Source organism: Rhinoderma darwinii (assembly GCF_050947455.1).
Source record: "Rhinoderma darwinii isolate aRhiDar2 chromosome 5 unlocalized genomic scaffold, aRhiDar2.hap1 SUPER_5_unloc_24, whole genome shotgun sequence".
Classification (NCBI taxonomy): domain Eukaryota; kingdom Metazoa; phylum Chordata; class Amphibia; order Anura; family Rhinodermatidae; genus Rhinoderma; species Rhinoderma darwinii.
This window is the reverse complement of record NW_027461781.1, coordinates 623,026-649,366: the sequence shown is the minus strand read 5'-3', so window position 1 is coordinate 649,366 and position 26,341 is coordinate 623,026. Positions and strand designations below refer to the sequence as shown.

Genomic DNA, 26,341 nt, shown 5'->3' with positions numbered 1-26,341 from the left:
TAGGTAGAGTCGTGTGTTAACCTTAAACCATACTATCCCCCACCCCCATTTAGTAACGACACATGACACCGAGGTTGGATGTGAAATGGCCACAGCAGCCGTTTATTAATTTCACAGTTTTATAAAAACAATTTAAATCCGAAACATTCGGATAACTAGTTAGGAATCCACCAGAGAATTCCTCCTAATAATTCACATGACCCAACATGGGTCAGAATCATAAATAACAATTAAACGTTAACATTAACCCGAGCAGAGGAAGTCCTTGAAGCCCCTTCAGATGTTCCTTTCAAGAACACACCGAATTAGCCATCTGCAAACCACTAATTACCTCCAGCCGTAAACCAGCTCGGAAGCACCGTTCACCTCTGCAGATGGCTCCAACCACTAGAAGTCCACTTCAAGGGGATAACACCCGTTGAAGCCCTCAAGTGATATACCGACCACTAGAAGTCCACTTCAAAGGGATAACACCCGATGAAGCCTTCAAGTGACATACCTTCTACCAGAAGACCACTTCAAAGGGATAACACCCGATGAAGTCTTCAACCATGTACCTTTTTTGGGGGACGCATACCCCCGATGCGACCCCCCCACCATTTTGTACTGACTGGCCTCAAGGACTCCCCCCGCCAGCTGCCATGACAACAGAACCTACTCCGGAAAAAAGAAAAACATGTTAAATAAACACACAAAATAAAACACAACGCTCATATACGGACGTACAGAAGACCTAAGGAGTAACAAAACAAGGGTGGGAGGGTGGGAGCTTTGCTTCTTGTGTATTACTCCTCCCGCTGCTTCCGGCTCAATGCCGAGAAACAGCGGGAAGCGCAGTAACGGCCCCCCCGTCCCCCCTAGCTCCTCCCCGTCCCTCCTTCAGCTCCTTCACCTTTCCCTCACCTCTTAACATTAACCCTTTCCCTACCAGGACGGTCATGTCGGCTTCCCTCAAGCCTGCAGCTGCGTCCAGCCTCTTCTTGACCTGCCTAGGTAGAGTCGTGTGTTAACCTTAAACCATACTATCCCCCACCCCCATTTAGTAACGACACATGACACCGAGGTTGGATGTGAAATGGCCACAGCAGCCGTTTATTAATTTCACAGTTTTATAAAAACAATTTAAATCCGAAACATTCGGATAACTAGTTAGGAATCCACCAGAGAATTCCTCCTAATAATTCACATGACCCAACATGGGTCAGAATCATAAATAACAATTAAACGTTAACATTAACCCGAGCAGAGGAAGTCCTTGAAGCCCCTTCAGATGTTCCTTTCAAGAACACACCGAATTAGCCATCTGCAAACCACTAATTACCTCCAGCCGTAAACCAGCTCGGAAGCACCGTTCACCTCTGCAGATGGCTCCAACCACTAGAAGTCCACTTCAAGGGGATAACACCCGTTGAAGCCCTCAAGTGATATACCGACCACTAGAAGTCCACTTCAAAGGGATAACACCCGATGAAGCCTTCAAGTGACATACCTTCTACCAGAAGACCACTTCAAAGGGATAACACCCGATGAAGTCTTCAACCATGTACCTTTTTTGGGGGACGCATACCCCCGATGCGACCCCCCCACCATTTTGTACTGACTGGCCTCAAGGACTCCCCCCGCCACCGCGAAACAGGCCTTGACCACCTTAAGCCTGTGAGTTCCTCCACACCACCACCGCCCTTTCTATGCCTTCTGCTATAGCCAAGCTCCAAATATCAATGCCAACCTCGGTCAGATGAACCCCGTCACTCCTCCAGAAATTCCCCAATCCTGACTCCAAATCCCTATGCCTCACGCAAATGCCCCCGTTCTTTGCCACAAAACGGGACACCGCCCGGTTAACTTTTATCCGAGCTTTATTGACTCTCTCCACCGATCTAGCTAACCGCCAATGCTTCCTTGGGACTATGTCCGACCACACTACCACCAACTTGGGATAAGATACCCACAAACACAACAAATCATGTTTGATATCCCGCACCAACTCACGAAAAGGGCGGACTCCTAAGTCATTCCCACCCACGTGCAACACTAAAACCTCCGGAACCCTATCAAGCCGCACATATGTCTGGAATTCCGCCAACACCCTGTTCCACGACATACCTCTAAACCCCAGCCAATGCACAACCGCATCCTGTCGCGGAATGCGCAACTGGCGACCATCCGGGCGGACGTCCGCCCTCAAAGCCCCCCAGTGCACGTACGAATGACCCATCAACCACACCAGACAAGGAGGCGAATCTGAAACGGAAAACACAGTTAGGCACCACCATATAACATTTGCAAGCATAAACAACAAAATTACAACATATGGGGGCGGACATAGGACTTAAACCTTTTTGACTCCCAACGACCAATACGCCTCACCCCCTCATCATCCAACCCCCAGCGCCCTGCTTCCGTTGCTGCGCCAATCCGGAAGGAATGAGATGAATATGAGCCTGCCGCAACCCCAACCGCCGTCAAACATTTTTTAAAAACAGCTCCAAACTGAAACCTGGACAAGAACGACCCGTCCACATGACGTAACAAAGGCAAATCTGGAGACCCCCTGTTTTTTGTAAAACCCCGCATGCACTCTACTGGGCACATGACCGACCCCGGGAGAGCGAACAAAACTATCAGTTTTCCCTTCCCTAATTGGTCAGTTTTTGATCTACGCAACCATACCTCCAACCGATCTGCAAAAAGGCTCACCTCCCCAGATCTCAGCCCCCCTGCCTGTTTAGTACTTGGCGACACCAACTCACCTATTCTAAATGCTCCGAAGAACGCCAACGAGAAAGCCAACCGAAACAAATCCATTTCATCTGAAGAACGACATACCGATGCCAATGAACCGCCCAACAAGCCCAGCAAAGCAAACGACACCGGCCTTCTACTATCCGCCTCCACCCTACCTCTGCGCAACCCCTTCAAAGCCTGCGATACCAGAAATTCCTTCGATACATCCCGCAAGCCCCGCAACTTAAGCCCAAACGCCACCGCGGATATAAACCGGTTCACCTTCGCTACTGAAAACCCCCCCTCCCAGGCATCCCCTAACCAATACAAAAGTGCCACCAACCTGTCTCTATCCGTATTAACATCACCCAACTCTCTTACCCACTCCTCCCACTGCCTCCAACAAGCAGCATAAGCCCTCCACGTCGTGCGCGCCAAAGACCTTTGTAACAGCTGCTCTACGGGACCGATACCAGATCCCATAGATGATCCGGACACGCCAAACCGAGACGTTCCGCTCCCGGGGCCAATTGCCGAAACCGGTCCCACTGCGAGCGAGAAAGAGCATCAGCAACACAATTCCGTACACCCGGGACATGCACCGCCACCACCCACGCGTTCAGCGACAAACACACCAACACTAAATGTCGCAACAATTGAACTACCGGAGGAGAGGACGCCGTGATGTTATTAATGGCAAGCACCACCCCCATGTTGTCGCAGTAAAAACGGACCTTCTTATCCCTGAGCCTGTCCCCCCAAATGGTAGCCGCCACCACGATGGGAAACAGCTCGAGCAGGGCCAGATTCCGCGTCAATCCACTGGACACCCAGCTAGCCGGCCATTGACCTGCGCACCACGGACCTCCCCCGTAAGCTCCAAAGCCACCCGCCCCAGCCGCATCCGTGAAAATATTCAGATCACTCGTATCCTGCGCTGGGGCCATCCATAGCGAGCGACCATTGTACTGGCCCAAGAAGTCATCCCAAACCTGAAGATCAGCTCGGTGCTCCTCCTTGAGCCTCACAAAATGATGCGGCGCCCGCACTCCCGCCGTTGCCGCCGCCAACCTTCTACCAAACACCCTCCCCATCGGCATAATCCGGCAGGCGAAATTCAACTTCCCCAGCAGCGACTGAAGCTCCCTCAGCGACATTTTCTTCCTTCTACAAGCCCGTCGCACCTCCAGCCTCAAAGCACCCAACTTATCCGCCGGGAGCCGACACTCCATTGCCACCGAGTCAATTTCGATTCCCAAGAAACAAATCGTCGCTACCGGGCCCTCCTTTTTTTCCGGCGCCAAAGTGATCCCAAAATCCCTCGCCACCTTCTGCAGGGCATGAAGCAAGTTACCGCAAACCGGCGAACCCCCCGGGCCAACGCACAAAAAATCATCTAAGTAATGGATCAACGAATCGACCCCGGATACTCCCCTCGTTACCCACTCCACGAAGCTACTAAACGCCTCGAAGTATGCACAAGAAAGAGAACACCCCATCGGAAGGCACCGATCCACGTAAAAGGCCCCATTCCAAAAACAACCCAACAGCCGTTGGCTTTCTGGATGCACCGGCAACAACCTGAACGCCGCCTCGATGTCGGTTTTTGCTAGCAGCGCCCCCGGACCCGCAGCCCGCACTAACCCCACCGCCTTATCGAATGAGGTATAAACTACGGAACACAACTCGTGATCAATCCCGTCATTTACCGACGAACCTTTGGGATACGATAAATGTTGAATCAAACGAAACTTTCCGGGCTCGCGTTTAGGGACAATACCCAAAGGGGACACAACTAAATCTTTCACCGGCGACTCCACAAATGGCCCCGACATGCGCCCCAACGAAACTTCTTTTAACAACTTTTCCGACACGACTTCCGCATGCAAGTAAGCCGATTTTAAATTTCTCCGCGTAACCGGAACCTCATAAGGAGGCGGAGGAATAACAAAACCAACACTAAACCCTTCATAAAGCAACTTAGCTGCCGCCCTATCCGGATACTCATTTAGATAAGGGGCCATCCTTTCCACCCTCACCGGCGACACCCCCTTGACCAGCCCCGTGCTGGTTCCCGGACCTCTTTTTCCGCAGACATTTTGCCGCCCCGTGTGATGCCCCATTACACTCGGAGCACACGTGCTTGAACTTGCACGTGGCCCCGAACTTGCACTGGCCTTCATTGAATTGCCAGCAAAACCCCGCCTTTCCCCCGCCGCTTGGTCCACTCTGACTAGTCTGGCCTCCCTGGCCACCGCTCCCGGGAAAGGGCTGCCTAACCGGAGCCGTAACCCGTAACCAGAGAGCAATATCCTTCTGGTCCCACCGAATCGCCGGCCGAACCGCCTTCCGCTGACGGAATTGCTCATCATATCGCAGCCACGCCTGACCCCCATACGCCCTATGAGCCTCCCCAATAGCATCAAAATAACAAAATAACGCCGAACAATTTTCCGGCGCCTTTTCCCCTATCACACTAGCCAATATGGCGAACGCCTGCGACCAATTAACGAACGTCTGCGGGATAAGCCTATACCGCCGCCGTTCCTCCTCGTCCTTTTTACTCTCATCCCGCTTGCTCTTATCCAAATTGAATTTAGCCAGCGGCAAGAGAGAAAAAATTTCAACATATTCATCTTTCCAGATCCGATCACGCACCTCCTGCTTTAAATGCGCCCCCAACGGACCCTCAAAACAAACATACACCTCCCCCCGAGCACGATCGTCCATGCGCACTCGATCGCCGTCCTTCTGTGCCTCAGTCTGCACCGACACCGCGACCGCCTCTCTAACCGCCACCACAGGACGCGCCTGCAACGATCCCACTTCCCTGGGGCCTTCCCAAACTACCGCAGGGGACACTTCCGTTACTACCGGCGCCGCGGCCCTATCCAGGCGCCCCACCAGCTCCCGTAAGCAACCCACTAAATCTGCCAAACCCGCTCCGTCGCGTCCGCCCGCGCCACTACCGGCCCCCGATGCTATGCTAGCAGCCCCCCCGCCGACACCCGACATAAAAATCGCTGGATAAGACAATAATGGAGTTATACACTCACCGGGCTGCACAGGCGCTGTGTTCCCGTCAGCCGGACCATCCTGACCTCGACGATAGACGTCCAGTTCACCTTCCTCCAGTTCTTCTCTCGCCGACGACTGTCCCTCCCAACGACCTCTTCGGAAAGGGGATGAGGACGCGCTGACCGATGGGCCGGCAACCTGCCGCCCGACCGCCGGGACCCAGACTTCCGACCGGACCTGTTGCCTCGACGTCGCTGCAGATCTAGTCGTCCGTCTAGACGATCCTGACGAAGCCTGCCCCCTGGCCGGAACATCACCATGCGGGGCGGCCGTACCTTGCTCTCGACATCTTCCATCTGATGGGGGAGGGGTGACAGGGAGCCCGGCCTGCGACTCCCTGCTTACCGCCGGACCCCGTCGCGGCCTGGGATTCCTGCCAGGACGCAGGGCCTGGGAAGGGGCGGTCCTCCCAGCTGCCTGGCCTGCAGCGTCCGGGATCGGGCTCCCTCTGCGACGCCGTGTCCGCGGGACTACCTCCGGACTCAGGCGCTCTGGAGGTCGGGACCGCCGAGAGGGACGGGTCGACACAGCCTGCATCGCCGTCACCCCTGCTACCGCTCTCTGCCTGCCCAGCGCAGGAGCGGTTGTTGCCGACTCCCCCCCCGCCGCCATAGCCATGCTCGTAGGGGGGCCGGGGGAGGGGAGCCTGTCCCTTACAACAGACCCCGAACGCCGTGCCCGACGTGGCGAAACGGCGTCCGGGATCCGCGTTAATGCAGCCACGGTCTCCTCCAGCCATCCGGGACCGTGGTGCACAGCAGCGGCACGCAGCCGCTCTAAAATCAGGGCCTCTGCCATACTAAAAAGCCGGGCAACGGGGAGCTTTGCTTCTTGTGTATTACTCCTCCCGCTGCTTCCGGCTCAATGCCGAGAAACAGCGGGAAGCGCAGTAACGGCCCCCCCGTCCCCCCTAGCTCCTCCCCGTCCCTCCTTCAGCTCCTTCACCTTTCCCTCACCTCTTAACATTAACCCTTTCCCTACCAGGACGGTCATGTCGGCTTCCCTCAAGCCTGCAGCTGCGTCCAGCCTCTTCTGTCGTCCCTACATTTCAAGAAGAAGTAAGAATTGCAGTTGCAACAAAGCCTTGCTTGCCTACAAAGAGAGCAGCAATTTGGATTTGTTACTATGTTACCTAGAAGAATAACAAACTGTGCAAGGATGGAGGTTGTAGGAGCAAGGAGAAGTTGTCTGTAAAGTTGGTGGATGCCTATTTTCCATTTTGCAGTCCCTTGTCTCCCTCTTGTGGCCTCCTGGAGGCAACTAGCTGTGCAAAAAAAAGACAGCCTGGCGGCCGGCTGTTGCAGTGTTGCCCTCTCAGGCAACACTGAGTGACTGACTGAGCCTCACCGTCTTATATAAAGTTCAGACGGAACTTTGCACGTGTCATAGTGGAGCCCTCAGGATTCCAGAGCCAGCTTTCTGACATCATAATGGGGCCTCAGAGATAAAAGCCTGGGCCCAGGCAGTGTTGGTCAGTGCTGCTCAGCAGGCAGCACTGGACTGGACTGGATTACAGCTGATACAAGGTGTGAAGGAACAAGGGGTGGCTGTGGGCATGCACTTGCTGCCGCTGCCAGTGTTTATCTGCATGGCAGCAGGGCATTTGGGCGTTGCCAGGAAGGCGTTTTTATGTAGATTCCTCCTCTTTCAGCACTGCATTGTGGTGCAAGCAAAAGAAGCAAATCCTGTCTGGCTTCCTCTCCGGCCTTTATTCACCTCCCGTGTAGCTGTGAGTGTGTGAGCCTGCAGGGCCCCATGGAATTGCCTAGAAGTAGGCTGAATCGCTGCAAGGGCTGAACAGCAGTATCGGGCAGGCTCGGGCAACGCGCGGCCCGTTCGGGTTATCGCTTCTCGGCCTTTTGGCTAAGATCAAGTGTAGTATCTGTTCTTATCAGTTTAATATCTGATACGTCCCCTATCTGGGGACCATATATTAAATGGATTTTTAGAACAGGGAGATGGAAATAGAGCTTGCTCTGTCCACTCCACGCATTGACCTGGTATTGCAGTATTTCCAGGACCGGTGCACCCTTTCCTTATGTGTTGACTAAAAGCAGATTCCAAAAGTGTTTTTTGTCTTTGCTATTGTTTCTGTCTTTCTGAAGGGATCTCCCCTTTTAATCCCATTATTTCAACACCTGTTGGACAATGCATGAGTGATAATGAGCTCATTGATTAAATGCAATTAATGAATAGATTGCCACCTCTTGTTGTGTGTCGTCTGTGTTTCTGTGTTTCCGGCATTTCACATTGGAACACCTCATTCACCTTCCTTGTCTTCTCTCCGCCCTCCCTTTTAGGTAAGTTAAAGAGCTGCACCTGAGCCAGCCACTGATTGATTGATTGATTGATTGATTGATTGATTGATTGATTGATTGATGCAGCACAACAGTCAAATAGTGGAGTGGAGTAGGGGAACAGCAAACAGCCAATAAAGCAGCCCGCCCGCTCGCCTGCCCGCCACAATGGACCTACCTGTGTACACTAGATGGATGTGATGGAATGTACTGTCGTCCCTACATTTCAAGAAGAAGTAAGAATTGCAGTTGCAACAAAGCCTTGCTTGCCTACAAAGAGAGCAGCAATTTGGATTTGTTACTATGTTACCTAGAAGAATAACAAACTGTGCAAGGATGGAGGTTGTAGGAGCAAGGAGAAGTTGTCTGTAAAGTTGGTGGATGCCTATTTTCCATTTTGCAGTCCCTTGTCTCCCTCTTGTGGCCTCCTGGAGGCAACTAGCTGTGCAAAAAAAAGACAGCCTGGCGGCCGGCTGTTGCAGTGTTGCCCTCTCAGGCAACACTGAGTGACTGACTGAGCCTCACCGTCTTATATAAAGTTCAGACGGAACTTTGCACGTGTCATAGTGGAGCCCTCAGGATTCCAGAGCCAGCTTTCTGACATCATAATGGGGCCTCAGAGATAAAAGCCTGGGCCCAGGCAGTGTTGGTCAGTGCTGCTCAGCAGGCAGCACTGGACTGGACTGGATTACAGCTGATACAAGGTGTGAAGGAACAAGGGGTAGCTGTGGGCATGCACTTGCTGCCGCTGCCAGTGTTTATCTGCATGGCAGCAGGGCATTTGGGCGTTGCCAGGAAGGCGTTTTTATGTAGATTCCTCCTCTTTCAGCACTGCATTGTGGTGCAAGCAAAAGAAGCAAATCCTGTCTGGCTTCCTCTCCGGCCTTTATTCACCTCCCGTGTAGCTGTGAGTGTGTGAGCCTGCAGGGCCCCATGGAATTGCCTAGAAGTAGGCTGAATCGCTGCAAGGGCTGAACAGCAGTATCGGGCAGGCTCGGGCAACGCGCGGCCCGTTCGGGTTATCGCTTCTCGGCCTTTTGGCTAAGATCAAGTGTAGTATCTGTTCTTATCAGTTTAATATCTGATACGTCCCCTATCTGGGGACCATATATTAAATGGATTTTTAGAACAGGGAGATGGAAATAGAGCTTGCTCTGTCCACTCCACGCATTGACCTGGTATTGCAGTATTTCCAGGACCGGTGCACCCTTTCCTTATGTGTTGACTAAAAGCAGATTCCAAAAGTGTTTTTTGTCTTTGCTATTGTTTCTGTCTTTCTGAAGGGATCTCCCCTTTTAATCCCATTATTTCAACACCTGTTGGACAATGCATGAGTGATAATGAGCTCATTGATTAAATGCAATTAATGAATAGATTGCCACCTCTTGTTGTGTGTCGTCTGTGTTTCTGTGTTTCCGGCATTTCACATTGGAACACCTCATTCACCTTCCTTGTCTTCTCTCCGCCCTCCCTTTTAGGTAAGTTAAAGAGCTGCACCTGAGCCAGCCACTGATTGATTGATTGATTGATTGATTGATTGATTGATTGATTGATTGATTGATTGATGCAGCACAACAGTCAAATAGTGGAGTGGAGTAGGGGAACAGCAAACAGCCAATAAAGCAGCCCGCCCGCTCGCCTGCCCGCCACAATGGACCTACCTGTGTACACTAGATGGATGTGATGGAATGTACTGTCGTCCCTACATTTCAAGAAGAAGTAAGAATTGCAGTTGCAACAAAGCCTTGCTTGCCTACAAAGAGAGCAGCAATTTGGATTTGTTACTATGTTACCTAGAAGAATAACAAACTGTGCAAGGATGGAGGTTGTAGGAGCAAGGAGAAGTTGTCTGTAAAGTTGGTGGATGCCTATTTTCCATTTTGCAGTCCCTTGTCTCCCTCTTGTGGCCTCCTGGAGGCAACTAGCTGTGCAAAAAAAAGACAGCCTGGCGGCCGGCTGTTGCAGTGTTGCCCTCTCAGGCAACACTGAGTGACTGACTGAGCCTCACCGTCTTATATAAAGTTCAGACGGAACTTTGCACGTGTCATAGTGGAGCCCTCAGGATTCCAGAGCCAGCTTTCTGACATCATAATGGGGCCTCAGAGATAAAAGCCTGGGCCCAGGCAGTGTTGGTCAGTGCTGCTCAGCAGGCAGCACTGGACTGGACTGGATTACAGCTGATACAAGGTGTGAAGGAACAAGGGGTGGCTGTGGGCATGCACTTGCTGCCGCTGCCAGTGTTTATCTGCATGGCAGCAGGGCATTTGGGCGTTGCCAGGAAGGCGTTTTTATGTAGATTCCTCCTCTTTCAGCACTGCATTGTGGTGCAAGCAAAAGAAGCAAATCCTGTCTGGCTTCCTCTCCGGCCTTTATTCACCTCCCGTGTAGCTGTGAGTGTGTGAGCCTGCAGGGCCCCATGGAATTGCCTAGAAGTAGGCTGAATCGCTGCAAGGGCTGAACAGCAGTATCGGGCAGGCTCGGGCAACGCGCGGCCCGTTCGGGTTATCGCTTCTCGGCCTTTTGGCTAAGATCAAGTGTAGTATCTGTTCTTATCAGTTTAATATCTGATACGTCCCCTATCTGGGGACCATATATTAAATGGATTTTTAGAACAGGGAGATGGAAATAGAGCTTGCTCTGTCCACTCCACGCATTGACCTGGTATTGCAGTATTTCCAGGACCGGTGCACCCTTTCCTTATGTGTTGACTAAAAGCAGATTCCAAAAGTGTTTTTTGTCTTTGCTATTGTTTCTGTCTTTCTGAAGGGATCTCCCCTTTTAATCCCATTATTTCAACACCTGTTGGACAATGCATGAGTGATAATGAGCTCATTGATTAAATGCAATTAATGAATAGATTGCCACCTCTTGTTGTGTGTCGTCTGTGTTTCTGTGTTTCCGGCATTTCACATTGGAACACCTCATTCACCTTCCTTGTCTTCTCTCCGCCCTCCCTTTTAGGTAAGTTAAAGAGCTGCACCTGAGCCAGCCACTGATTGATTGATTGATTGATTGATTGATTGATTGATTGATTGATTGATGCAGCACAACAGTCAAATAGTGGAGTGGAGTAGGGGAACAGCAAACAGCCAATAAAGCAGCCCGCCCGCTCGCCTGCCCGCCACAATGGACCTACCTGTGTACACTAGATGGATGTGATGGAATGTACTGTCGTCCCTACATTTCAAGAAGAAGTAAGAATTGCAGTTGCAACAAAGCCTTGCTTGCCTACAAAGAGAGCAGCAATTTGGATTTGTTACTATGTTACCTAGAAGAATAACAAACTGTGCAAGGATGGAGGTTGTAGGAGCAAGGAGAAGTTGTCTGTAAAGTTGGTGGATGCCTATTTTCCATTTTGCAGTCCCTTGTCTCCCTCTTGTGGCCTCCTGGAGGCAACTAGCTGTGCAAAAAAAAGACAGCCTGGCGGCCGGCTGTTGCAGTGTTGCCCTCTCAGGCAACACTGAGTGACTGACTGAGCCTCACCGTCTTATATAAAGTTCAGACGGAACTTTGCACGTGTCATAGTGGAGCCCTCAGGATTCCAGAGCCAGCTTTCTGACATCATAATGGGGCCTCAGAGATAAAAGCCTGGGCCCAGGCAGTGTTGGTCAGTGCTGCTCAGCAGGCAGCACTGGACTGGACTGGATTACAGCTGATACAAGGTGTGAAGGAACAAGGGGTGGCTGTGGGCATGCACTTGCTGCCGCTGCCAGTTTTTATCTGCATGGCAGCAGGGCATTTGGGCGTTGCCAGGAAGGCGTTTTTATGTAGATTCCTCCTCTTTCAGCACTGCATTGTGGTGCAAGCAAAAGAAGCAAATCCTGTCTGGCTTCCTCTCCGGCCTTTATTCACCTCCCGTGTAGCTGTGAGTGTGTGAGCCTGCAGGGCCCCATGGAATTGCCTAGAAGTAGGCTGAATCGCTGCAAGGGCTGAACAGCAGTATCGGGCAGGCTCGGGCAACGCGCGGCCCGTTCGGGTTATCGCTTCTCGGCCTTTTGGCTAAGATCAAGTGTAGTATCTGTTCTTATCAGTTTAATATCTGATACGTCCCCTATCTGGGGACCATATATTAAATGGATTTTTAGAACAGGGAGATGGAAATAGAGCTTGCTCTGTCCACTCCACGCATTGACCTGGTATTGCAGTATTTCCAGGACCGGTGCACCCTTTCCTTATGTGTTGACTAAAAGCAGATTCCAAAAGTGTTTTTTGTCTTTGCTATTGTTTCTGTCTTTCTGAAGGGATCTCCCCTTTTAATCCCATTATTTCAACACCTGTTGGACAATGCATGAGTGATAATGAGCTCATTGATTAAATGCAATTAATGCATAGATTGCCACCTCTTGTTGTGTGTCGTCTGTGTTTCTGTGTTTCCGGCATTTCACATTGGAACACCTCATTCACCTTCCTTGTCTTCTCTCCGCCCTCCCTTTTAGGTAAGTTAAAGAGCTGCACCTGAGCCAGCCACTGATTGATTGATTGATTGATTGATTGATTGATTGATTGATTGATTGATTGATTGATTGATGCAGCACAACAGTCAAATAGTGGAGTGGAGTAGGGGAACAGCAAACAGCCAATAAAGCAGCCCGCCCGCTCGCCTGCCCGCCACAATGGACCTACCTGTGTACACTAGATGGATGTGATGGAATGTACTGTCGTCCCTACATTTCAAGAAGAAGTAAGAATTGCAGTTGCAACAAAGCCTTGCTTGCCTACAAAGAGAGCAGCAATTTGGATTTGTTACTATGTTACCTAGAAGAATAACAAACTGTGCAAGGATGGAGGTTGTAGGAGCAAGGAGAAGTTGTCTGTAAAGTTGGTGGATGCCTATTTTCCATTTTGCAGTCCCTTGTCTCCCTCTTGTGGCCTCCTGGAGGCAACTAGCTGTGCAAAAAAAAGACAGCCTGGCGGCCGGCTGTTGCAGTGTTGCCCTCTCAGGCAACACTGAGTGACTGACTGAGCCTCACCGTCTTATATAAAGTTCAGACGGAACTTTGCACGTGTCATAGTGGAGCCCTCAGGATTCCAGAGCCAGCTTTCTGACATCATAATGGGGCCTCAGAGATAAAAGCCTGGGCCCAGGCAGTGTTGGTCAGTGCTGCTCAGCAGGCAGCACTGGACTGGACTGGATTACAGCTGATACAAGGTGTGAAGGAACAAGGGGTGGCTGTGGGCATGCACTTGCTGCCGCTGCCAGTGTTTATCTGCATGGCAGCAGGGCATTTGGGCGTTGCCAGGAAGGCGTTTTTATGTAGATTCCTCCTCTTTCAGCACTGCATTGTGGTGCAAGCAAAAGAAGCAAATCCTGTCTGGCTTCCTCTCCGGCCTTTATTCACCTCCCGTGTAGCTGTGAGTGTGTGAGCCTGCAGGGCCCCATGGAATTGCCTAGAAGTAGGCTGAATCGCTGCAAGGGCTGAACAGCAGTATCGGGCAAGCTCGGGCAACGCGCGGCCCGTTCGGGTTATCGCTTCTCGGCCTTTTGGCTAAGATCAAGTGTAGTATCTGTTCTTATCAGTTTAATATCTGATACGTCCCCTATCTGGGGACCATATATTAAATGGATTTTTAGAACAGGGAGATGGAAATAGAGCTTGCTCTGTCCACTCCACGCATTGACCTGGTATTGCAGTATTTCCAGGACCGGTGCACCCTTTCCTTATGTGTTGACTAAAAGCAGATTCCAAAAGTGTTTTTTGTCTTTGCTATTGTTTCTGTCTTTCTGAAGGGATCTCCCCTTTTAATCCCATTATTTCAACACCTGTTGGACAATGCATGAGTGATAATGAGCTCATTGATTAAATGCAATTAATGAATAGATTGCCACCTCTTGTTGTGTGTCGTCTGTGTTTCTGTGTTTCCGGCATTTCACATTGGAACACCTCATTCACCTTCCTTGTCTTCTCTCCGCCCTCCCTTTTAGGTAAGTTAAAGAGCTGCACCTGAGCCAGCCACTGATTGATTGATTGATTGATTGATTGATTGATTGATTGATTGATTGATTGATTGATTGATGCAGCACAACAGTCAAATAGTGGAGTGGAGTAGGGGAACAGCAAACAGCCAATAAAGCAGCCCGCCCGCTCGCCTGCCCGCCACAATGGACCTACCTGTGTACACTAGATGGATGTGATGGAATGTACTGTCGTCCCTACATTTCAAGAAGAAGTAAGAATTGCAGTTGCAACAAAGCCTTGCTTGCCTACAAAGAGAGCAGCAATTTGGATTTGTTACTATGTTACCTAGAAGAATAACAAACTGTGCAAGGATGGAGGTTGTAGGAGCAAGGAGAAGTTGTCTGTAAAGTTGGTGGATGCCTATTTTCCATTTTGCAGTCCCTTGTCTCCCTCTTGTGGCCTCCTGGAGGCAACTAGCTGTGCAAAAAAAAGACAGCCTGGCGGCCGGCTGTTGCAGTGTTGCCCTCTCAGGCAACACTGAGTGACTGACTGAGCCTCACCGTCTTATATAAAGTTCAGACGGAACTTTGCACGTGTCATAGTGGAGCCCTCAGGATTCCAGAGCCAGCTTTCTGACATCATAATGGGGCCTCAGAGATAAAAGCCTGGGCCCAGGCAGTGTTGGTCAGTGCTGCTCAGCAGGCAGCACTGGACTGGACTGGATTACAGCTGATACAAGGTGTGAAGGAACAAGGGGTGGCTGTGGGCATGCACTTGCTGCCGCTGCCAGTGTTTATCTGCATGGCAGCAGGGCATTTGGGCGTTGCCAGGAAGGCGTTTTTATGTAGATTCCTCCTCTTTCAGCACTGCATTGTGGTGCAAGCAAAAGAAGCAAATCCTGTCTGGCTTCCTCTCCGGCCTTTATTCACCTCCCGTGTAGCTGTGAGTGTGTGAGCCTGCAGGGCCCCATGGAATTGCCTAGAAGTAGGCTGAATCGCTGCAAGGGCTGAACAGCAGTATCGGGCAGGCTCGGGCAACGCGCGGCCCGTTCGGGTTATCGCTTCTCGGCCTTTTGGCTAAGATCAAGTGTAGTATCTGTTCTTATCAGTTTAATATCTGATACGTCCCCTATCTGGGGACCATATATTAAATGGATTTTTAGAACAGGGAGATGGAAATAGAGCTTGCTCTGTCCACTCCACGCATTGACCTGGTATTGCAGTATTTCCAGGACCGGTGCACCCTTTCCTTATGTGTTGACTAAAAGCAGATTCCAAAAGTGTTTTTTGTCTTTGCTATTGTTTCTGTCTTTCTGAAGGGATCTCCCCTTTTAATCCCATTATTTCAACACCTGTTGGACAATGCATGAGTGATAATGAGCTCATTGATTAAATGCAATTAATGAATAGATTGCCACCTCTTGTTGTGTGTCGTCTGTGTTTCTGTGTTTCCGGCATTTCACATTGGAACACCTCATTCACCTTCCTTGTCTTCTCTCCGCCCTCCCTTTTAGGTAAGTTAAAGAGCTGCACCTGAGCCAGCCACTGATTGATTGATTGATTGATTGATTGATTGATTGATTGATTGATTGATTGATTGATTGATTGATTGATTGATGCAGCACAACAGTCAAATAGTGGAGTGGAGTAGGGGAACAGCAAACAGCCAATAAAGCAGCCCGCCCGCTCGCCTGCCCGCCACAATGGACCTACCTGTGTACACTAGATGGATGTGATGGAATGTACTGTCGTCCCTACATTTCAAGAAGAAGTAAGAATTGCAGTTGCAACAAAGCCTTGCTTGCCTACAAAGAGAGCAGCAATTTGGATTTGTTACTATGTTACCTAGAAGAATAACAAACTGTGCAAGGATGGAGGTTGTAGGAGCAAGGAGAAGTTGTCTGTAAAGTTGGTGGATGCCTATTTTCCATTTTGCAGTCCCTTGTCTCCCTCTTGTGGCCTCCTGGAGGCAACTAGCTGTGCAAAAAAAAGACAGCCTGGCGGCCGGCTGTTGCAGTGTTGCCCTCTCAGGCAACACTGAGTGACTGACTGAGCCTCACCGTCTTATATAAAGTTCAGACGGAACTTTGCACGTGTCATAGTGGAGCCCTCAGGATTCCAGAGCCAGCTTTCTGACATCATAATGGGGCCTCAGAGATAAAAGCCTGGGCCCAGGCAGTGTTGGTCAGTGCTGCTCAGCAGGCAGCACTGGACTGGACTGGATTACAGCTGATACAAGGTGTGAAGGAACAAGGGGTGGCTGTGGGCATGCACTTGCTGCCGCTGCCAGTGTTTATCTGCATGGCAGCAGGGCATTTGGGCGTTGCCAGGAAGGCGTTTTTATGTAGATTCCTCCTCTTTCAGCACTGCATTGTGGTGCAAGCAAAAGAAGCAAATCCTGTCTGGCTTCCTCTCCGGCCTTTATTCACCTCCCGTGTAGCTGTGAGTGTGTGAGCCTGCAGGGCCCCATGGAATTGCCTAGAAGTAGGCTGAATCGCTGCAAGGGCTGAACAGCAGTATCGGGCAGGCTCGGGCAACGCGCGGCCCGTTCGGGTTATCGCTTCTCGGCCTTTTGGCTAAGATCAAGTGTAGTATCTGTTCTTATCAGTTTAATATCTGATACGTCCCCTATCTGGGGACCATATATTAAATGGATTTTTAGAACAGGGAGATGGAAATAGAGCTTGCTCTGTCCACTCCACGCATTGACCTGGTATTGCAGTATTTCCAGGACCGGTGCACCCTTTCCTTATGTGTTGACTAAAAGCAGATTCCAAAAGTGTTTTTTGTCTTTGCTATTGTTTCTGTCTTTCTGAAGGGATCTCCCCTTTTAATCCCATTATTTCAACACCTGTTGGACAATGCATGAGTGATAATGAGCTCATTGATTAAATGCAATTAATGAATAGATTGCCACCTCTTGTTGTGTGTCGTCTGTGTTTCTGTGTTTCCGGCATTTCACATTGGAACACCTCATTCACCTTCCTTGTCTTCTCTCCGCCCTCCCTTTTAGGTAAGTTAAAGAGCTGCACCTGAGCCAGCCACTGATTGATTGATTGATTGATTGATTGATTGATTGATTGATTGATTGATGCAGCACAACAGTCAAATAGTGGAGTGGAGTAGGGGAACAGCAAACAGCCAATAAAGCAGCCCGCCCGCTCGCCTGCCCGCCACAATGGACCTACCTGTGTACACTAGATGGATGTGATGGAATGTACTGTCGTCCCTACATTTCAAGAAGAAGTAAGAATTGCAGTTGCAACAAAGCCTTGCTTGCCTACAAAGAGAGCAGCAATTTGGATTTGTTACTATGTTACCTAGAAGAATAACAAACTGTGCAAGGATGGAGGTTGTAGGAGCAAGGAGAAGTTGTCTGTAAAGTTGGTGGATGCCTATTTTCCATTTTGCAGTCCCTTGTCTCCCTCTTGTGGCCTCCTGGAGGCAACTAGCTGTGCAAAAAAAAGACAGCCTGGCGGCCGGCTGTTGCAGTGTTGCCCTCTCAGGCAACACTGAGTGACTGACTGAGCCTCACCGTCTTATATAAAGTTCAGACGGAACTTTGCACGTGTCATAGTGGAGCCCTCAGGATTCCAGAGCCAGCTTTCTGACATCATAATGGGGCCTCAGAGATAAAAGCCTGGGCCCAGGCAGTGTTGGTCAGTGCTGCTCAGCAGGCAGCACTGGACTGGACTGGATTACAGCTGATACAAGGTGTGAAGGAACAAGGGGTGGCTGTGGGCATGCACTTGCTGCCGCTGCCAGTGTTTATCTGCACGGCAGCAGGGCTTTTGGGCGTTGCCAGGAAGGCGTTTTTATGTAGATTCCTCCTCTTTCAGCACTGCATTGTGGTGCAAGCAAAAGAAGCAAATCCTGTCTGGCTTCCTCTCCGGCCTTTATTCACCTCCCGTGTAGCTGTGAGTGTGTGAGCCTGCAGGGCCCCATGGAATTGCCTAGAAGTAGGCTGAATCGCTGCAAGGGCTGAACAGCAGTATCGGGCAGGCTCGGGCAACGCGCGGCCCGTTCGGGTTATCGCTTCTCGGCCTTTTGGCTAAGATCAAGTGTAGTATCTGTTCTTATCAGTTTAATATCTGATACGTCCCCTATCTGGGGACCATATATTAAATGGATTTTTAGAACAGGGAGATGGAAATAGAGCTTGCTCTGTCCACTCCACGCATTGACCTGGTATTGCAGTATTTCCAGGACCGGTGCACCCTTTCCTTATGTGTTGACTAAAAGCAGATTCCAAAAGTGTTTTTTGTCTTTGCTATTGTTTCTGTCTTTCTGAAGGGATCTCCCCTTTTAATCCCATTATTTCAACACCTGTTGGACAATGCATGAGTGATAATGAGCTCATTGATTAAATGCAATTAATGAATAGATTGCCACCTCTTGTTGTGTGTCGTCTGTGTTTCTGTGTTTCCGGCATTTCACATTGGAACACCTCATTCACCTTCCTTGTCTTCTCTCCGCCCTCCCTTTTAGGTAAGTTAAAGAGCTGCACCTGAGCCAGCCACTAATTGATTGATTGATTGATTGATTGATTGATTGATTGATTGATTGATTGATTGATTGATTGATGCAGCACAACAGTCAAATAGTGGAGTGGAGTAGGGGAACAGCAAACAGCCAATAAAGCAGCCCGCCCGCTCGCCTGCCCGCCACAATGGACCTACCTGTGTACACTAGATGGATGTGATGGAATGTACTGTCGTCCCTACATTTCAAGAAGAAGTAAGAATTGCAGTTGCAACAAAGCCTTGCTTGCCTACAAAGAGAGCAGCAATTTGGATTTGTTACTATGTTACCTAGAAGAATAACAAACTGTGCAAGGATGGAGGTTGTAGGAGCAAGGAGAAGTTGTCTGTAAAGTTGGTGGATGCCTATTTTCCATTTTGCAGTCCCTTGTCTCCCTCTTGTGGCCTCCTGGAGGCAACTAGCTGTGCAAAAAAAAGACAGCCTGGCGGCCGGCTGTTGCAGTGTTGCCCTCTCAGGCAACACTGAGTGACTGACTGAGCCTCACCGTCTTATATAAAGTTCAGACGGAACTTTGCACGTGTCATAGTGGAGCCCTCAGGATTCCAGAGCCAGCTTTCTGACATCATAATGGGGCCTCAGAGATAAAAGCCTGGGCCCAGGCAGTGTTGGTCAGTGCTGCTCAGCAGGCAGCACTGGACTGGACTGGATTACAGCTGATACAAGGTGTGAAGGAACAAGGGGTGGCTGTGGGCATGCACTTGCTGCCGCTGCCAGTGTTTATCTGCATGGCAGCAGGGCATTTGGGCGTTGCCAGGAAGGCGTTTTTATGTAGATTCCTCCTCTTTCAGCACTGCATTGTGGTGCAAGCAAAAGAAGCAAATCCTGTCTGGCTTCCTCTCCGGCCTTTATTCACCTCCCGTGTAGCTGTGAGTGTGTGAGCCTGCAGGGCCCCATGGAATTGCCTAGAAGTAGGCTGAATCGCTGCAAGGGCTGAACAGCAGTATCGGGCAGGCTCGGGCAACGCGCGGCCCGTTCGGGTTATCGCTTCTCGGCCTTTTGGCTAAGATCAAGTGTAGTATCTGTTCTTATCAGTTTAATATCTGATACGTCCCCTATCTGGGGACCATATATTAAATGGATTTTTAGAACAGGGAGATGGAAATAGAGCTTGCTCTGTCCACTCCACGCATTGACCTGGTATTGCAGTATTTCCAGGACCGGTGCACCCTTTCCTTATGTGTTGACTAAAAGCAGATTCCAAAAGTGTTTTTTGTCTTTGCTATTGTTTCTGTCTTTCTGAAGGGATCTCCCCTTTTAATCCCATTATTTCAACACCTGTTGGACAATGCATGAGTGATAATGAGCTCATTGATTAAATGCAATTAATGAATAGATTGCCACCTCTTGTTGTGTGTCGTCTGTGTTTCTGTGTTTCCGGCATTTCACATTGGAACACCTCATTCACCTTCCTTGTCTTCTCTCCGCCCTCCCTTTTAGGTAAGTTAAAGAGCTGCACCTGAGCCAGCCACTGATTGATTGATTGATTGATTGATTGATTGATTGATTGATTGATTGATTGATTGATTGATTGATGCAGCACAACAGTCAAATAGTGGAGTGGAGTAGGGGAACAGCAAACAGCCAATAAAGCAGCCCGCCCGCTCGCCTGCCCGCCACAATGGACCTACCTGTGTACACTAGATGGATGTGATGGAATGTACTGTCGTCCCTACATTTCAAGAAGAAGTAAGAATTGCAGTTGCAACAAAGCCTTGCTTGCCTACAAAGAGAGCAGCAATTTGGATTTGTTACTATGTTACCTAGAAGAATAACAAACTGTGCAAGGATGGAGGTTGTAGGAGCAAGGAGAAGTTGTCTGTAAAGTTGGTGGATGCCTATTTTCCATTTTGCAGTCCCTTGTCTCCCTCTTGTGGCCTCCTGGAGGCAACTAGCTGTGCAAAAAAAAGACAGCCTGGCGGCCGGCTGTTGCAGTGTTGCCCTCTCAGGCAACACTGAGTGACTGACTGAGCCTCACCGTCTTATATAAAGTTCAGACAGAACTTTGCACGTGTCATAGTGGAGCCCTCAGGATTCCAGAGCCAGCTTTCTGACATCATAATGGGGCCTCAGAGATAAAAGCCTGGGCCCAGGCAGTGTTGGTCAGTGCTGCTCAGCAGGCAGCACTGGACTGGACTGGATTACAGCTGATACAAGGTGTGAAGGAACAAGGGGTGGCTGTGGGCATGCACTTGCTGCCGCTGCCAGTGTTTATCTGCATGGCAGCAGGGCATTTGGGCGTTGCCAGGAAGGCGTTTTTATGTAGATTCCTCCTCTTTCAGCACTGCATTGTGGTGCAAGCAAAAGAAGCAAATCCTGTCTGGCTTCCTCTCCGGCCTTTATTCACCTCCCGTGTAGCTGTGAGTGTGTGAGCCTGCAGGGCCCCATGGAATTGCCTAGAAGTAGGCTGAATCGCTGCAAGGGCTGAACAGCAGTATCGGGCAGGCTCGGGCAACGCGCGGCCCGTTCGGGTTATCGCTTCTCGGCCTTTTGGCTAAGATCAAGTGTAGTATCTGTTCTTATCAGTTTAATATCTGATACGTCCCCTATCTGGGGACCATATATTAAATGGATTTTTAGAACAGGGAGATGGAAATAGAGCTTGCTCTGTCCACTCCACGCATTGACCTGGTATTGCAGTATTTCCAGGACCGGTGCACCCTTTCCTTATGTGTTGACTAAAAGCAGATTCCAAAAGTGTTTTTTGTATTTGCTATTGTTTCTGTCTTGCTGAAGGGATCTCCCCTTTTAATCCCATTATTTCAACACCTGTTGGACAATGCATGAGTGATAATGAGCTCATTGATTAAATGCAATTAATGAATAGATTGCCACCTCTTGTTGTGTGTCGTCTGTGTTTCTGTGTTTCCGGCATTTCACATTGGAACACCTCATTCACCTTCCTTGTCTTCTCTCCGCCCTCCCTTTTAGGTAAGTTAAAGAGCTGCACCTGAGCCAGCCACTGATTGATTGATTGATTGATTGATTGATTGATTGATTGATTGATTGATTGATTGATTGATTGATGCAGCACAACAGTCAAATAGTGGAGTGGAGTAGGGGAACAGCAAACAGCCAATAAAGCAGCCCGCCCGCTCGCCTGCCCGCCACAATGGACCTACCTGTGTACACTAGATGGATGTGATGGAATGTACTGTCGTCCCTACATTTCAAGAAGAAGTAAGAATTGCAGTTGCAACAAAGCCTTGCTTGCCTACAAAGAGAGCAGCAATTTGGATTTGTTACTATGTTACCTAGAAGAATAACAAACTGTGCAAGGATGGAGGTTGTAGGAGCAAGGAGAAGTTGTCTGTAAAGTTGGTGGATGCCTATTTTCCATTTTGCAGTCCCTTGTCTCCCTCTTGTGGCCTCCTGGAGGCAACTAGCTGTGCAAAAAAAAGACAGCCTGGCGGCCGGCTGTTGCAGTGTTGCCCTCTCAGGCAACACTGAGTGACTGACTGAGCCTCACCGTCTTATATAAAGTTCAGACGGAACTTTGCACGTGTCATAGTGGAGCCCTCAGGATTCCAGAGCCAGCTTTCTGACATCATAATGGGGCCTCAGAGATAAAAGCCTGGGCCCAGGCAGTGTTGGTCAGTGCTGCTCAGCAGGCAGCACTGGACTGGACTGGATTACAGCTGATACAAGGTGTGAAGGAACAAGGGGTGGCTGTGGGCATGCACTTGCTGCCGCTGCCAGTGTTTATCTGCATGGCAGCAGGGCATTTGGGCGTTGCCAGGAAGGCGTTTTTATGTAGATTCCTCCTCTTTCAGCACTGCATTGTGGTGCAAGCAAAAGAAGCAAATCCTGTCTGGCTTCCTCTCCGGCCTTTATTCACCTCCCGTGTAGCTGTGAGTGTGTGAGCCTGCAGGGCCCCATGGAATTGCCTAGAAGTAGGCTGAATCGCTGCAAGGGCTGAACAGCAGTATCGGGCAGGCTCGGGCAACGCGCGGCCCGTTCGGGTTATCGCTTCTCGGCCTTTTGGCTAAGATCAAGTGTAGTATCTGTTCTTATCAGTTTAATATCTGATACGTCCCCTATCTGGGGACCATATATTAAATGGATTTTTAGAACAGGGAGATGGAAATAGAGCTTGCTCTGTCCACTCCACGCATTGACCTGGTATTGCAGTATTTCCAGGACCGGTGCACCCTTTCCTTATGTGTTGACTAAAAGCAGATTCCAAAAGTGTTTTTTGTCTTTGCTATTGTTTCTGTCTTTCTGAAGGGATCTCCCCTTTTAATCCCATTATTTCAACACCTGTTGGACAATGCATGAGTGATAATGAGCTCATTGATTAAATGCAATTAATGAATAGATTGCCACCTCTTGTTGTGTGTCGTCTGTGTTTCTGTGTTTCCGGCATTTCACATTGGAACACCTCATTCACCTTCCTTGTCTTCTCTCCGCCCTCCCTTTTAGGTAAGTTAAAGAGCTGCACCTGAGCCAGCCACTGATTGATTGATTGATTGATTGATTGATTGATTGATTGATGCAGCACAACAGTCAAATAGTGGAGTGGAGTAGGGGAACAGCAAACAGCCAATAAAGCAGCCCGCCCGCTCGCCTGCCCGCCACAATGGACCTACCTGTGTACACTAGATGGATGTGATGGAATGTACTGTCGTCCCTACATTTCAAGAAGAAGTAAGAATTGCAGTTGCAACAAAGCCTTGCTTGCCTACAAAGAGAGCAGCAATTTGGATTTGTTACTATGTTACCTAGAAGAATAACAAACTGTGCAAGGATGGAGGTTGTAGGAGCAAGGAGAAGTTGTCTGTAAAGTTGGTGGATGCCTATTTTCCATTTTGCAGTCCCTTGTCTCCCTCTTGTGGCCTCCTGGAGGCAACTAGCTGTGCAAAAAAAAAGACAGCCTGGCGGCCGGCTGTTGCAGTGTTGCCCTCTCAGGCAACACTGAGTGACTGACTGAGCCTCACCGTCTTATATAAAGTTCAGACGGAACTTTGCACGTGTCATAGTGGAGCCCTCAGGATTCCAGAGCCAGCTTTCTGACATCATAATGGGGCCTCAGAGATAAAAGCCTGGGCCCAGGCAGTGTTGGTCAGTGCTGCTCAGCAGGCAGCACTGGACTGGACTGGATTACAGCTGATACAAGGTGTGAAGGAACAAGGGGTGGCTGTGGGCATGCACTTGCTGCCGCTGCCAGTGTTTATCTGCATGGCAGCAGGGCATTTGGGCGTTGCCAGGAAGGCGTTTTTATGTAGATTCCTCCTCTTTCAGCACTGCATTGTGGTGCAAGCAAAAGAAGCAAATCCTGTCTGGCTTCCTCTCCGGCCTTTATTCACCTCCCGTGTAGCTGTGAGTGTGTGAGCCTGCAGGGCCCCATGGAATTGCCTAGAAGTAGGCTGAATCGCTGCAAGGGCTGAACAGCAGTATCGGGCAGGCTCGGGCAACGCGCGGCCCGTTCGGGTTATCGCTTCTCGGCCTTTTGGCTAAGATCAAGTGTAGTATCTGTTCTTATCAGTTTAATATCTGATACGTCCCCTATCTGGGGACCATATATTAAATGGATTTTTAGAACAGGGAGATGGAAATAGAGCTTGCTCTGTCCACTCCACGCATTGACCTGGTATTGCAGTATTTCCAGGACCGGTGCACCCTTTCCTTATGTGTTGACTAAAAGCAGATTCCAAAAGTGTTTTTTGTCTTTGCTATTGTTTCTGTCTTTCTGAAGGGATCTCCCCTTTTAATCCCATTATTTCAACACCTGTTGGACAATGCATGAGTGATAATGAGCTCATTGATTAAATGCAATTAATGAATAGATTGCCACCTCTTGTTGTGTGTCGTCTGTGTTTCTGTGTTTCCGGCATTTCACATTGGAACACCTCATTCACCTTCCTTGTCTTCTCTCCGCCCTCCCTTTTAGGTAAGTTAAAGAGCTGCACCTGAGCCAGCCACTGATTGATTGATTGATTGATTGATTGATTGATTGATTGATTGATTGATTGATTGATTGATGCAGCACAACAGTCAAATAGTGGAGTGGAGTAGGGGAACAGCAAACAGCCAATAAAGCAGCCCGCCCGCTCGCCTGCCCGCCACAATGGACCTACCTGTGTACACTAGATGGATGTGATGGAATGTACTGTCGTCCCTACATTTCAAGAAGAAGTAAGAATTGCAGTTGCAACAAAGCCTTGCTTGCCTACAAAGAGAGCAGCAATTTGGATTTGTTACTATGTTACCTAGAAGAATAACAAACTGTGCAAGGATGGAGGTTGTAGGAGCAAGGAGAAGTTGTCTGTAAAGTTGGTGGATGCCTATTTTCCATTTTGCAGTCCCTTGTCTCCCTCTTGTGGCCTCCTGGAGGCAACTAGCTGTGCAAAAAAAAGACAGCCTGGCGGCCGGCTGTTGCAGTGTTGCCCTCTCAGGCAACACTGAGTGACTGACTGAGCCTCACCGTCTTATATAAAGTTCAGACGGAACTTTGCACGTGTCATAGTGGAGCCCTCAGGATTCCAGAGCCAGCTTTCTGACATCATAATGGGGCCTCAGAGATAAAAGCCTGGGCCCAGGCAGTGTTGGTCAGTGCTGCTCAGCAGGCAGCACTGGACTGGACTGGATTACAGCTGATACAAGGTGTGAAGGAACAAGGGGTGGCTGTGGGCATGCACTTGCTGCCGCTGCCAGTGTTTATCTGCATGGCAGCAGGGCATTTGGGCGTTGCCAGGAAGGCGTTTTTATGTAGATTCCTCCTCTTTCAGCACTGCATTGTGGTGCAAGCAAAAGAAGCAAATCCTGTCTGGCTTCCTCTCCGGCCTTTATTCACCTCCCGTGTAGCTGTGAGTGTGTGAGCCTGCAGGGCCCCATGGAATTGCCTAGAAGTAGGCTGAATCGCTGCAAGGGCTGAACAGCAGTATCGGGCAGGCTCGGGCAACGCGCGGCCCGTTCGGGTTATCGCTTCTCGGCCTTTTGGCTAAGATCAAGTGTAGTATCTGTTCTTATCAGTTTAATATCTGATACGTCCCCTATCTGGGGACCATATATTAAATGGATTTTTAGAACAGGGAGATGGAAATAGAGCTTGCTCTGTCCACTCCACGCATTGACCTGGTATTGCAGTATTTCCAGGACCGGTGCACCCTTTCCTTATGTGTTGACTAAAAGCAGATTCCAAAAGTGTTTTTTGTCTTTGCTATTGTCTCTGTCTTTCTGAAGGGATCTCCCCTTTTAATCCCATTATTTCAACACCTGTTGGACAATGCATGAGTGATAATGAGCTCATTGATTAAATGCAATTAATGAATAGATTGCCACCTCTTGTTGTGTGTCGTCTGTGTTTCTGTGTTTCCGGCATTTCACATTGGAACACCTCATTCACCTTCCTTGTCTTCTCTCCGCCCTCCCTTTTAGGTAAGTTAAAGAGCTGCACCTGAGCCAGCCACTGATTGATTGATTGATTGATTGATTGATTGATTGATGCAGCACAACAGTCAAATAGTGGAGTGGAGTAGGGGAACAGCAAACAGCCAATAAAGCAGCCCGCCCGCTCGCCTGCCCGCCACAATGGACCTACCTGTGTACACTAGATGGATGTGATGGAATGTACTGTCGTCCCTACATTTCAAGAAGAAGTAAGAATTGCAGTTGCAACAAAGCCTTGCTTGCCTACAAAGAGAGCAGCAATTTGGATTTGTTACTATGTTACCTAGAAGAATAACAAACTGTGCAAGGATGGAGGTTGTAGGAGCAAGGAGAAGTTGTCTGTAAAGTTGGTGGATGCCTATTTTCCATTTTGCAGTCCCTTGTCTCCCTCTTGTGGCCTCCTGGAGGCAACTAG

General features: G+C 49.5%; 13 non-coding genes across 13 annotated transcripts; all 13 read left to right on the top strand.

The window, feature by feature from the left end:
* Window positions 1–7,648: 7,648 nt before the first annotated feature.
* LOC142687969 (U2 spliceosomal RNA) lies at window positions 7,649–7,839 on the top strand. The gene has a single exon (XR_012857144.1). It is a non-coding gene; the product is annotated as a U2 spliceosomal RNA (small nuclear RNA).
* Window positions 7,840–9,123: 1,284 nt separating this feature from the next.
* On the top strand, window positions 9,124–9,314 carry LOC142687968 (U2 spliceosomal RNA). The gene has a single exon (XR_012857143.1). It is a non-coding gene; the product is annotated as a U2 spliceosomal RNA (small nuclear RNA).
* A 1,292-nt stretch (window positions 9,315–10,606) lies between these two features.
* LOC142687967 (U2 spliceosomal RNA) lies at window positions 10,607–10,797 on the top strand. The gene has a single exon (XR_012857142.1). It is a non-coding gene; the product is annotated as a U2 spliceosomal RNA (small nuclear RNA).
* Window positions 10,798–12,081: 1,284 nt separating this feature from the next.
* LOC142687965 (U2 spliceosomal RNA) lies at window positions 12,082–12,272 on the top strand. The gene has a single exon (XR_012857140.1). It is a non-coding gene; the product is annotated as a U2 spliceosomal RNA (small nuclear RNA).
* A 1,296-nt stretch (window positions 12,273–13,568) lies between these two features.
* LOC142687963 (U2 spliceosomal RNA) lies at window positions 13,569–13,759 on the top strand. The gene has a single exon (XR_012857139.1). It is a non-coding gene; the product is annotated as a U2 spliceosomal RNA (small nuclear RNA).
* A 1,296-nt stretch (window positions 13,760–15,055) lies between these two features.
* Window positions 15,056–15,246, top strand: LOC142687962 (U2 spliceosomal RNA). Its single transcript, XR_012857138.1, has one exon. It is a non-coding gene; the product is annotated as a U2 spliceosomal RNA (small nuclear RNA).
* Window positions 15,247–16,554: 1,308 nt separating this feature from the next.
* Window positions 16,555–16,745, top strand: LOC142687961 (U2 spliceosomal RNA). The gene has a single exon (XR_012857137.1). It is a non-coding gene; the product is annotated as a U2 spliceosomal RNA (small nuclear RNA).
* A 1,284-nt stretch (window positions 16,746–18,029) lies between these two features.
* Window positions 18,030–18,220, top strand: LOC142687960 (U2 spliceosomal RNA). Its single transcript, XR_012857136.1, has one exon. It is a non-coding gene; the product is annotated as a U2 spliceosomal RNA (small nuclear RNA).
* Window positions 18,221–19,520: 1,300 nt separating this feature from the next.
* Window positions 19,521–19,711, top strand: LOC142687959 (U2 spliceosomal RNA). The gene has a single exon (XR_012857135.1). It is a non-coding gene; the product is annotated as a U2 spliceosomal RNA (small nuclear RNA).
* Window positions 19,712–21,011: 1,300 nt separating this feature from the next.
* LOC142687958 (U2 spliceosomal RNA) lies at window positions 21,012–21,202 on the top strand. Its single transcript, XR_012857134.1, has one exon. It is a non-coding gene; the product is annotated as a U2 spliceosomal RNA (small nuclear RNA).
* A 1,300-nt stretch (window positions 21,203–22,502) lies between these two features.
* On the top strand, window positions 22,503–22,693 carry LOC142687957 (U2 spliceosomal RNA). Its single transcript, XR_012857133.1, has one exon. It is a non-coding gene; the product is annotated as a U2 spliceosomal RNA (small nuclear RNA).
* Window positions 22,694–23,970: 1,277 nt separating this feature from the next.
* On the top strand, window positions 23,971–24,161 carry LOC142687956 (U2 spliceosomal RNA). Its single transcript, XR_012857132.1, has one exon. It is a non-coding gene; the product is annotated as a U2 spliceosomal RNA (small nuclear RNA).
* A 1,296-nt stretch (window positions 24,162–25,457) lies between these two features.
* On the top strand, window positions 25,458–25,648 carry LOC142687955 (U2 spliceosomal RNA). The gene has a single exon (XR_012857131.1). It is a non-coding gene; the product is annotated as a U2 spliceosomal RNA (small nuclear RNA).
* Window positions 25,649–26,341: the final 693 nt, after the last annotated feature.